This window comes from Dendrobates tinctorius, unplaced genomic scaffold (assembly GCF_039654945.1).
Source record: "Dendrobates tinctorius isolate UK_male_01 unplaced genomic scaffold, ASM3965494v1 ptg000102l, whole genome shotgun sequence".
Lineage (NCBI taxonomy): Eukaryota > Metazoa > Chordata > Amphibia > Anura > Dendrobatidae > Dendrobates > Dendrobates tinctorius.
This window is the reverse complement of record NW_027361770.1, coordinates 44,699,864-44,712,534: the sequence shown is the minus strand read 5'-3', so window position 1 is coordinate 44,712,534 and position 12,671 is coordinate 44,699,864.

Genomic DNA, 12,671 nt, shown 5'->3' with positions numbered 1-12,671 from the left:
TAGAACAAACGACACCAGGTGTATTAATTCTAATGGCCACCGGGGGCAATCAACCCACTTTGGCACCTTGCTAAAGGAAAAAAAAGTTCATTATGTACATTTAAACTGTCAGATCCAGGCTGGATCATGACAGATTCTGCATTATCCCCATGCACTTCTTTGATGTGATCAATTAAACGGGGAACTCCTTTTCCAGTGGATATGGAATAAAAATGCTCTCTGAATCAGACTTACAAAGGACGGATGGTTTTTCCTATTTAAAAAAAGCCGCAAGGGCAAAAAATGACATAAATGACTAAATAAATGCATGAAATAAAATTCCGAATCTCTCGATGAATAGGTCCAATTTTGGGGAATTTACCTGTTAGTCTGAAAGGACAGAATGGACAATTTTCACATTTATAATTGCCTACAGGACTATTTGAACGAAGACAATTCTCACTCCCGCTAACAAAGTACTGTGGACTTCATTTGTGAAGGATTAATGTTCATTCTAACCCACAATGCATTTAAATTTGGTGATTCTTGGTTCAAACAAATAGAGGGAACAGCAATGGGTACACCTGTCGCATGTACATTTGCAAATTTGTTCCTCACAGTTTTTGAAGCGAAATATGTGTATTCCATTCATAACCCTTTTTTGAAACACATAAAATTGTTCATCCGGTATGTGGATGACATCTTCTTAATCTGGGATGGAACAGAAATGGATTTTCAATTATTTGTGGATTTTTTAAATAATAAAAATCTCATGAATATGAAATTTACATCAAAGTTTGGAGGTTTGCAGTTAGACTTTTTGGACATTAATTTATGGATTGAAGAAGGTTTGATTCATACGGAAATTTATCTTAAACCTTCATCTGCAAACAGCTTATTGAATTTTGACAGCGCACATCCCCATTATGTGAAAAATTCCCTACCCTACGGGCAGTTCCTCAGATTGAGCAGGTTCAATAGTAAAAAAGAGGGTTTTTACAAACAAGCATATGAGCTGTGTAAATGGTTTACGGAAAGAGGCTATGCTGGTTCAGTACTTGATACTGCAATGACACGCACGTATTGAAAATCATAATTCTTCTCAGATTCATTATATTAAGAAACCAAAGAAAAACAGTTCACTTTTTGCTTTACATATAGTCCAATGGATAAGTATATCAGTACTGTGATTAGGAAAAATTGGCATTTACTTGAGAAAGATAAAGACTTAATAGAAATTGTAAAGAGAGGTCCTTTATTTGCCAGTCGCCGCAGTACTAATCTGAAAGATTTATTGGTCCACAATCGCTTTGCTAGCGGGAGTGAGAATTGGCTTCATTCAAATAGTCCTGTAGGCAATTATAAATGTGAAAATTGTCCATTCTGTCCTTTCAGACTAACAGGTAAATTCCTCAAAATTGGAGCAATTCATCCTGAGACTCAGAATTTTATTTAATGCAAAACGTCATTCGTTGTTTATGTCATTTTTTGCCCTTGCGGCTTTTTTTATATAGGAAAAACCAACCGTCCTTTGTACGTCCGATTCAGAGAGCATTTTCACTCTATATCCACTGGAAAAGGAGTTCCCTGTTTAATTGATCACATCAAAGAAGTGCATGGGGGTAATGCAGAATCTATGCGGTTTGCAGGAATAGAGAGAGTTTTTTTTACCACACCAGGGGGGAACCACCGCAGAGTTCTCTTATGAAAAGAAGCCAGATGGATTCTACGTACTAATGCCACAGGACCACTAGGTCTAAATGAAAAGATCAATATGTCTGTTTTATTGTGATTAGCATAACGTTTTCTTGTACAAAGTATAACGTTATTGATAGTGTTTTGGTGTTTTTTTGTATCCAGCAATTGTATTTTAATTGTTTCACTTGTCTGTTATATTTTTGTTCACTCTATTAAGTGGGAATGAGTGTCAGCAACTGGGAGGTGTGTTCACACCTGTGAGTGTATTTAGTTCAACCTCCCTGTTACCTGACTCCAGGACCCTTTGAAGCGCAGTTGGCGTGAAACGGCCGTTGTCCACAGTTCAGACATCTCTCCCGAGCCTATGCTTTTTATCCTACTATAAATTCACTACTTCAGAACAGTGAGTGCCATCCCTTTTCTTCTTCTTTATACAATATCATTGTAGATTTACCCCTATCACAAAGTGCAATGTTTTCAGAGTTGCTGCAAGTATTGTATAACATAAGAATGTCATACATAAGAGAATGAGATACATAAAATTCATTATTAGTGTTGAGCATTCCGATACTGCAAATATTGGGTATCGGCCGATATTCGCGGTATCGGAGTTCCGATACTGAGTTCCGATATTTTTACAATATTGAATACCAGAATCGGAAGTTCCCATAATACAATGAGCCAGTTGAGGATCCTAAGAAGTGTGGGCCCATCCTGTTAGGCATGCTGAAATGATGTAATCACGATACGTTATAATGGAGTGTGGGCGGTGCGTGGGCGGAGACTGCGTGTCTGTGTGTGCGGGCGGGGTCTGTGCGTGACCGTGGGGGGTCTGTGCGGGCCTGCTGGAGGTCTGTATGGGCCTGCCGGGGGTCTGTGCGGGCTGCCGGGGGTCTGTGCGGGCCTGCCGGGGGTCTGTGCGGGCCTGCCGGGGCTACAATGACAGTGATTGACCCATTAGCCAATGATGGGACAGTAGTAGTCCCATTATCTGGCTAATGTGTTGAATGTAAAAAAAACCCACAAACATACATACTACATTCATACTACATACATACAACATACATACAACACACTACATACAACATACATACTACACACAATACATTTATACAATACATACATATAGACATACAGTACATATAACATAGAGTACATACTCACCATCACTTGTCACTTTGATCCCCGAAGCCAGTGTCATCTGTAAAAAATATTCAAATAACAAACAACCAATATACTCCCTGATCCACAGAAATCCACGAGTGTCCCACGACGACATCCCCTATAGAACAGTGACATCTATAGGACCTTCAGTGACACACTGACAGGAGATAATGGCTCCTGCAGTGCATCACTGAGAGGTTACTATAATTCACTGGTCTCATTTTATGGCAAAAGCTGCGTGGGAACTTTCTCACACAGCAATGCCAAAAGTGAGACTAGGAACTATTTTTTTACTGTGGCGGATGAATACAGTGCGGAAGGATACCTTCCTCCCATCATTGTATTCCTGGAGCCCCTAGAGAGCGGTCGCATCAGCTGATGCTGCTGTTCTCCATGGGAGATCATCGTGGGACACTCGTGGATTTCTGCGGATCAGGGAGTATATTGTTTGTTTGTTATTTTAATATTTTTTACAGATGACACTGGCTTCGGGGATCAAAGTGACAAGTGATGGTGAGTATGTACTCTATGTTATATGTACTGTATGTCTATATGTATGTATTGTATGAATGTATTGTATGTAGTATGTATGTAGTATGTATGTATGTAGTATGCATGTAGTATGTATGTAGTATGTATGTATGTAGTATGCATGTAGTATGTATGTAGTATGCATGTATGTATGTAGTATGCATGTAGTATGTTGTATGTAGTATGTATGTTGTATGTAGTATGTATGTATGTAGTATGTATGTTTGTGTTTTTTTTTACATTAAACACATTAGCCGGATGATGGGACTACTATTGTCCCATCATTGGCTAATGTGTCAATCACTGTCATTGTAGCAGGCATAGTCCGATGGGACTTGTAGTCCCATTGGAAGATGCCTGCACACAGACACAAAGACTCCCGAGAGGCCCACACAGACCCCCGGCAGGCCCGCACAGACCCACGGCAGCCCGCACAGACCCCCAGCAGGCCCGTACAGACCCCTGGCAGGCCCGCACAGACCCCCGGCAGGCCCGCACAGACCCCCGAGAGGCCCGTACAGACCCCGCCCACACACACACAGACACGCACAGTCTCCGCCCACGCACCGCCCACACTCTTCCCCCCTCCCGAACTGGATGTGCAAGGAAAGAAAGGGTTTATTTTCATTCCGATATTTGTGTCCCATTGACTTGCATCGGTTTCCGGTATCGGAATCGGCGATACCCGATATTTTTGGGGTATCGGTCCGATCCAATCCGATCTGACATTTCCCGATATCGGAAGGTATCGCTCAACACTATTCATTATCAATCTTTTTTTACATGCAGCATTTTTGCATCATTTTTTCCTGCGTTTTTGCACCAGTTTTAGCAGCATTTCTTTGATAGGGATTACCTGTTTGACTTGTCTACAGAAGGTTTACTAAAGTTAGTTTTATTTACTCCAATAAATTGTAAAAACGTGGCAAAATCTGTTTGCTGTGTTTTGTGCAGCATTTTTTTTACTTTCTCACTTTTTGTAGGTGAAAAAAAATTTAGAAAATGCTGAAAAAATTGACATAATGTAGATTTAAAAAAACATAACCTAGCACAAATATATTTACAAATTACAAAAAAGAAAAATGGGCAGATGCAAAGGTTTGGGCGCACTTGGAAATTTGTGTGACCGAGGTTTCAAACCTTAATTAGCCTGTTATGGTCATGGCTTGTTCACTATCATTGTTAGGAAAGGCCAGGTGAAGCAAACTTTTCATCTTTATAAAAATCCAGCCTACTCTAACCTTGTGCCAAAAGACATCAGCCATTGTTTCTTCTAAGCAGCTTCCTAGCACTCTGAAAATGAAAATGGTGGAGACCCACAAAGCAGGAAAAGGCTATAAAGAAAATAGCAAAGCGTTTTCAAGTAGCCCTTTTCTTAGTTTGAAATTTAATTAAGAAATGGCAGTTAACAGGAACAGTATAGGTGAAGATAAGTTCTGGAAGACCAAGCAAAATTTCAGTGAGACCTGGTCATAGGATTGCTAGAGAGGCAAATCAGAACCCCTGATTGATTGCTAAAGACCTTAAGAAAGATTTAGCACATTCTTGAGTTGCAGTATATTGTTCTACTGTTCAAAGTCATCTGCACAAATATGGCCTTCATGGAAGAGTCTTCAGAAGAAAACCTCTTATGTATCCTCACCATAGAATTCAGCATCAGAAGTATGCAAAAGAACATCTAAACAAGCCCAATGTGTTTTGGAAAAAAGCCCTGTGGACCGATGAAGTTAAAATAGAACTCACTGGCCACAATTATCAAAGGTATGTGTGTAGAAAAAAAGGCACAGAATTACAGGAAAAGAACATCTCGCCACTCTTTAAGCATGGGGGTTAATCAGTCATGCTTTGGGGTTGTGTTGAAGGCAATGGCACGGGGAATATTTCATGGGTAGAGGGAAGAATGGATTCAATGAAATTTCAACAAATTTTTGATGCAAACATAACACAATCTCTGAAAAAGCTGAAGTTAAAAAGAGGATGTCTTCTACAAATGGATAATGATCCCAAACACACTTCAAAATCCACAATAGACTGCCTCAAAAAAGGTGCAAGCTGAAGGTTTTACTATGGCCCTCACAGTCCCCTGATCTGAACATCAATGAAAATCTGTGACTAGACCTCAAAATAGTAATGCATGCAAGTTGACCCAGGAATCTCACAGAACTGGAAGAATTCTCTAAGGAAAAATGGATGAAAATCCATCAAACAATAATTGAAAGACTTTTGCCTGACTACTAAAAGCATTTACAAGTTGTGATACTTTCAAAAGGGGGTGCTACCAGGTACCAAATATACAGGGTGCCAAAACTTTGCATTGTCCCATTTTCCTTTTTGCAATTTTTAAAATGTAAAAGATGACAATTTTTTTTTGCCTAAAATACAAATAATACAAAATATTGTCATCAAATAGCTCTCACTTTATCTTATCCTACTGGGACTATTCACACAGTAAAATGGGAAGAAATGCACAACCAATACAAAGAGGGTAATCTAATATGCAATAATCCTCAGTACTGAACCTACCTTTAAGGCTACATCCACTACATATAGAGCAGAGGGACCAGGATCTCTCAAAATCAGACCACTATTTGAACAATTTACAATACTGTTCCCCAAGCACATGTATCCCTCATTAATAATACAATAAAGGCTACATCCACTACATATAGAGCAGAGGGACCAGGATATCTCAAAATCAGACCACTATTTGAACAATTTACAATACTGTTCCCCAAGCACAAGTATCCCTCATTAATAATACAATAGTAAAACATTTTTTGTTTAATTTTTTTTTTTTTTTATAAATTCTTTATTTAAGAAATTTTTAACAAACTGGAAAAAACATAACAGAAAGAATACATAGCATCTTTTCCATGTCATGTAGAACAAGTAACTATTTGCATGGCCAAATGTATTCAGAAAATAATTTTAATCCAAGTTGTTTCTGTTTTAATTTTCTTGTCGTATTTTCCTTTTTTTATTTTAAGTAGTTGTCCCCTTTTAATAAATGTTAATGTCCAGCTTCAGGTTATTCTGAAGTAACAAACAGCACTATACTCACCTTCCCCAGGTCTACCAGCCACTCTCACTGCTCCATCCGGTGTCTGGTTTTGGCTGTGGCGCTGACGCTATGGCGACAGTGTGACACTTATTTAATGAACTCAGTGGCTCCAAGCAGCGCATTGTGTCTACGTGATAAAAGCCACTGAGCTCTCTGATTGGATGCTGCGCTTTTCATGTGACGTCAGCACTGCCGCCAATGACAGACATCGACATCGGCGGCAAGTTGGTTCTGGGGTCGGTGAATACAACATGGTTTGGTTCATTAGAATAACCAGCAGCCAGGGATTAACATTTATTAAAAGTAAACAACCCTTTTAATATATAGATTTGAAAAGAACATTGAGAGAAGAAAAGGAGAGTCTAGTCGGCACATGACCACAAGTAGGGAAATTACATACATGAAGTCAGTCCACTCACATAAGGGGTACTGGGGAACCCTGTAGAGTGACTGCAGTCTTCTCAGCCCATAAAATCCCTTTAAAGCAAACGATAGATCACTGGAGATGGCAAATTGACTTAAGAATTTATACTGATTAATATTTTCGTATCAAGAATACATTTTTCCCCTAAGGTGAGTACAATTGATTCTGCCTTATTAAAGTTTTGCCTTTTGGATCAACAAAGCTAGATAATAGGTTGAACTCCATAGACTCAGGATATGTTTTTCTTTTTTGCTTTTTGGGCCCCTTTGTCGCTAAATCTGTACTAATCTGGTAAAAGAAATTACATATCTTTATTGTAACTTGCATTTTTAGGCAGATGAATGATTCATTTCACCTCAATACCTGTTTAATTAAACTAGTTTCAGACACACCACTGTACGATTAATGTTCTTTAAATACCCCTTAATCACATTTGTAGACTTTTTACCAGTTTCAGTCGCTTCTCATCAATTTATGTTTTCACGGTTGTCAAGCAGTCATCAAAGTATAAAATGCCTCTTTGTTTTATGTCTGCTGGGACCTGAACAGAAACACTTTGCACATATTATCGCTTTTTAAATACATCTGAAAGTGAAATTTTAGCATCTAAAATTTTACTACCTGGGACGCAGCATCAATTTCAAAGTGGTTTGATTATTTCATGTATTCATAAAAGCATTCCTGACTCAGAATAACAACCACTCTTTCAATTTTACCAAGAAATGACCATGCAATTGATTATTGAAAAGCTGGGGAAATTTATGTAAACTGTTCCATTAAAAATGAAATTAAAATGCATTTCTACTTTAGTTTAAATGTATAGAATTATCCCGAAATACTAAAAGGCAGGCCAAGATTGGTTAGCACTTATTGAAGCACTTTTTATTTAAAAAAAAAGACTTAAAAAATAGTTCAGATTTTACTATATTTTTTCCATATTCACATATTATTTCTGCATTTCTATAGACAGCTTTGTAAGTTTATTTAAAGCGATAACTGCAAATGGAGTTTTTACACCTACTTTATATTATACTGTACAATTGCATACTGGCATTTCACAAAATGACAAGCCATTTAGTATGTGACCAGACCAAGTGTGCCAGAGCTAGAAGTTGACTCTTGTGGCTTCTGCAATAAGGAAAATCTCCACTAATTGTGGTAATGATGGTCTGGACCAGATGGAAAAGAAAAAAAAAAAAGAGAAGGTAAAATTTGTGAGCCACTTGTTGTCATTATACATCGCTGATTGAATACTACTATAGTCACATGTAAGATCTGCAGAAGGATAATGGGTGGTGGTTGAAGCCAGCATGGTCAATAAGCACTGGACATACAATTTGTGTACTGAACTCTAGATTTCTTCAAACGTCTTTAAAAGACAACCTATTAGTATGGATAACACTTTTAGGATGCATTTTTGGTCATTGTTATATACACTCACTGGCCACTTTATTAGGTACACCATGCTAGTAAGGGGTTGGACCCCCTTTTGCCTTCAGAACTGCCTCAATTCTTCGTGGCAGAGATTCAACAAGGTGCTGGAAGCATTCCTCAGAGATTTTGGACCATATTGACATGATGGCATCACGCAGTTGGCGCAGATTTGTCGGCTGCACATCCCTGATGCGAATCTCCCGTTCCACCACATCCCAAAGATGCTCTATTGGATTGCGATCTGGTGACTGAGGAGGCCATTTGAGTACAGTGAACTCATTGTCATGTTCAAGAAACCAATCTGAGATGATTCGAGCTTTATGACATGGCGCATTATCCTGCTGAAAGTAGCCATCAGATGTTGGGTACATTGTGGTCATAAAGGGATGGACATGGTCAGCAACAATACTCAGGTAGGCTGTGGCGTTGCAACGATGCTCAATTGGTACCAAGGGGCCCAAAGAGTGCCCAGAAAAAATTCCCCACACCATGACACCACCACCACCAGCCTGAACCGTTGATACAAGGCAGGATGGATCCATGCTTTCATGTTGTTTACGCCAAATTCTGACCCTACCATCCGAATGTCGCAGCAGAAATCGAGACTCATCAGACCAGGCAACGTTTTTCCAATCTTCTACTGTCCAATTTCGATGAGCTTGTGCAAATTGTAGCCTCAGTTTCCTGTTCTTAGCTGAGAGGAGTGGTACCCAGTGTGGTCTTCTGCTGCTGTAGCCCATCTGCCTCAAAGTTCGACGCACTGTGCGTTCAGAGATGCTCTTCTGCCTACCTTGGTTGTAACGGGTGGCAATTTGAGTCACTGTTGCCTTTCTATCAGCTCGAACCAGTCTGCCCATTCTCCTCTGACCTCTGGCATCAACAAGGCATTTCCGGCCACAGAACTGCCGCTCACTGGATTTTTTTTCTTTTTCGGACCATTCTCTGTAAACCCTAGAGATGGTTGTGCGTGAAAATCCCAGTAGATCAGCAGTTTCTGAAATACTCAGACCAGCCCTTCTGGCACCAACAATCATGCCACGTTCAAAGGCACTCAAATCACCTTTCTTTCCCATACTGATGCTCGGTTTGAACTGCAGGAGATTGTCTTGACCATGTCTACATGCCTAAATGCACTGAGTTGCCGCCATGTGATTGGCTGATTAGAAATTAAGTCTTAACACACAGTTGGACAGGTGTACCTAATAAAGTGGCCAGTGAGTGTACACACCATAACAATGCATCCATTGTTATGGTGATATTGTAATTCAATGGGTATACCTACCGTATGCATGGATTGGACAAGCGGCCTCACATCTTTGTCATAAACACCTTTGCTAAGTACTAAATGGTTTTCTGAGAGGGCACACCTGTGCTTTGAATTGACATTCATTATACCTTATGAAGAAGAAACCTGGCTTCAGGCCTTTGATATAAAGACATTTCCTAAGTGCAAGAATGCAAGCCATGGGAGGTTGATGATCACTTCAACAATGTTTGTAAATGACTGTCAGAGTCAGAGTTTCTTGCAAATAGAAAATGATTCCACCCAACATCTTTCAAGAACATCTTTCACACACAGGAGTCAGATGTTAAGGGGTTCTCCAAACTTTATTAAGTTATATAAACTTACAGTACTAAATAATAAAAAAGTCACGTAGCTAAGATCATAATGCACAGATGCAAAGGGAAAAAAACTTAAATTAGCTGAACCTGCTATTTTAACTGTAGAGATAAATCCTATACAGCTATGCCTCTAGAAAGAGCCCAATTAATTCTTGCAGCTGTAAAAATAACCTTGAATTTCCCCAGATTTCAGAAGATAAATAATCTGGACATTAATACAAAAAATAAAGAGTCTGGACGTCGCACCAAGAAAAGCTATGTCCTAATAATAAAATAAAAAAACATAATCAGCTAAATACAAGATGTAGTATAAAGACATACTGTACAAAGCAGCGACCACTCTAAGGACGCACTTTTGACATGTACTCTGTTTCTCTATTATACTGTTGACCTCTATAAAGTTAAATCTTTTATTTAAAATTTTGACTGATAATCATGCAGACGCCATTCCAGGAAAGGTTAGCTAGGAGGAAAAGGACATTTTATGGTTGGTAGTATACTTGTTTGTGAAGCAACATTTTCCAGCATAATGAATATGGACATGTAGGGTCATAAGAAAAGGTTGAGAGTGTTGGATGATAAATAAAAATTCCAGTCTGGTAAAGTAGTTTTAAAAATTCTAACTTGTAAGAGGAAGGGAGCACACAGGTTTAGATGATTTAAAGTAAGTTTCTACTAGATACAATGTTATGAGATTCTACATTACTATATGTAGCGCTGGTGTCTCTGCTTCTGCCTCTCTTCCCCGGCAGAGACACCGAGTCACTCACCGCCGTGGCCACACTCCTGCACTTCCTGCTCTGGCTGCTAATGCCCAGGATACACGCACAGCATGCAGCTCCCTGGGCACTGTCCTCTTAATGGGACAGCAAGAGCCATTCTATATTGTCCCGAGCCAATGGATGCAAAACACCTATTACAGAAGGTACCTCCACCTGATGGGAGGTGTTTGTACAACATTGTAAGTTTGTTCATTACACTCTTGTTAGTTCTTAGGTCCATTCCTCTTTACCTGCCTGTATATCAGCCGTGCCCGCCTGCCTGTCTATTAGCCATGCCATCCTGTTTATCAGGCTAATAGACAGGCAGGCGGGCAAAAAAAAAAGAAAAACTATTATCTGTGCCTGCCTATCAGTTGTGGCCGCCTGCCTGTCTATAGGCCATGCCAGCCTGCCTGTCTATCTGCCATGCTAGAGCTCATCTACATCAACCGATCCAATCTGCAGCTGCTAGGGCTCATCTGTACATCATCCGGTCAAGTCCGCACCTACCAGTGCTCATCTGTACTTCAGCTGGTTCAGTCCGCACTTGCCAGAGCTCTTCTGCTCATCAGTCGGTCTAGTCCGCACCTGCCAGTGCTCATCTGCACATCAGCCGGTTGAGTCCGTTTCTGTGGTTCCCGTGTTTCTACAGTGCCTGACTGCATCTACTGTTCTTTCCTTTGGGCTGTCCCTGCTACCCATGCCTAGGGGTCAGTTGCAGTCTACCAGAGGTCAGTCTTGTAGTAGCACCTGTTCACATCTCCTTTGTCTCTTTTAGGATCGCGATATTATCAGTGTCCATGCATCCAAGGTCGGATTTGGGGAATCACCTAGGTATGCCCCTCCAAGCTTTCCTTAAGTGTCGGCACTTAAAAACCAGGGGAAGAGTCTTGAGGAGATCATTTGCATATTCCCAGTGCCTTCTGGGATAAGTGAAGAGTCTCCACGAGCTCAACGATCACTGGGTTTTGGCCGTTGCAGCTGAGAAGAGGAAATCGGAAAACCAGGGGAAGAGTCTTGAGGAGATCATTTGCATATTCCCAGTGCCTTCTGGGATAAGTGAAGAGTCTCCACGAGCTCAACGATCACTGGGTTTTGGCCGTTGCAGCTGAGAAGAGGAAATCGGAAAACCAGGGGAAGAGTCTTGAGGAGATCATTTGCATATTCCCAGTGCCTTCTGGGATAAGTGAAGAGTCTCCACGAGCTCAACGATCACTGGGTTTTGGCCGTTGCAGCTGAGAAGAGGAAATCGGAAAACCAGGGGAAGAGTCATGAGGAGATCATTTGCATATTCCCAGTGCCTTCTGGGATAAGTGAAGAGTCTCCACGAGCTCAACGATCACTGGGTTTTGGCCGTTGCAGCTGAGAAGAGGAAATCGGAAAACCAGGGGAAGAGTCTTGAGGAGATCATTTGCATATTCCCAGTGCCTTCTGGGATAAGTGAAGAGTCTCCACGAGCTCAACAATCACTGGGTTTTGGCCGTTGCAGCTGAGAAGAGGAAATCGGAAAAACCTATCGGCGCGCGAATTTTGGCTCATCTTTCATCGTTTTTAAGAAATCTCAAGATGGAAGAGGCCAGGAGCCATTTGGTGAGCTGCATTTCTTGCTACATGTTCACAGATTTACCAGTGGAAAAGCCAAACTTCACATGCCACAAATGCAAGCTTGTGTCCCTGTTGGAGGAAAAGTTGCAAAATCTCGAAGAGAGGTTAGCTACGTTGAAGATCATTAAGGAAGGTGAAGAGTTCTTGGACAGAGCAGAATTATCTCTTCATGTTACAGAAAGAGAAGAAATTCGAAGTGCACCTGAAGAAACAGAGGAATGGAGACATGTGACCCAGAGAAGCAGGAGTATCAGGAGGCAGTCAGCGCCCATACTGCTCAGAAACCAGTACCAGGCTCTCACGCAGGAAAACGATGAAGAATTACTTCAGGATAAGACTTTGCCAACAAACAGCAACCTTGTACGCCTTCAGAGTCCTCCTGGATGGAGAA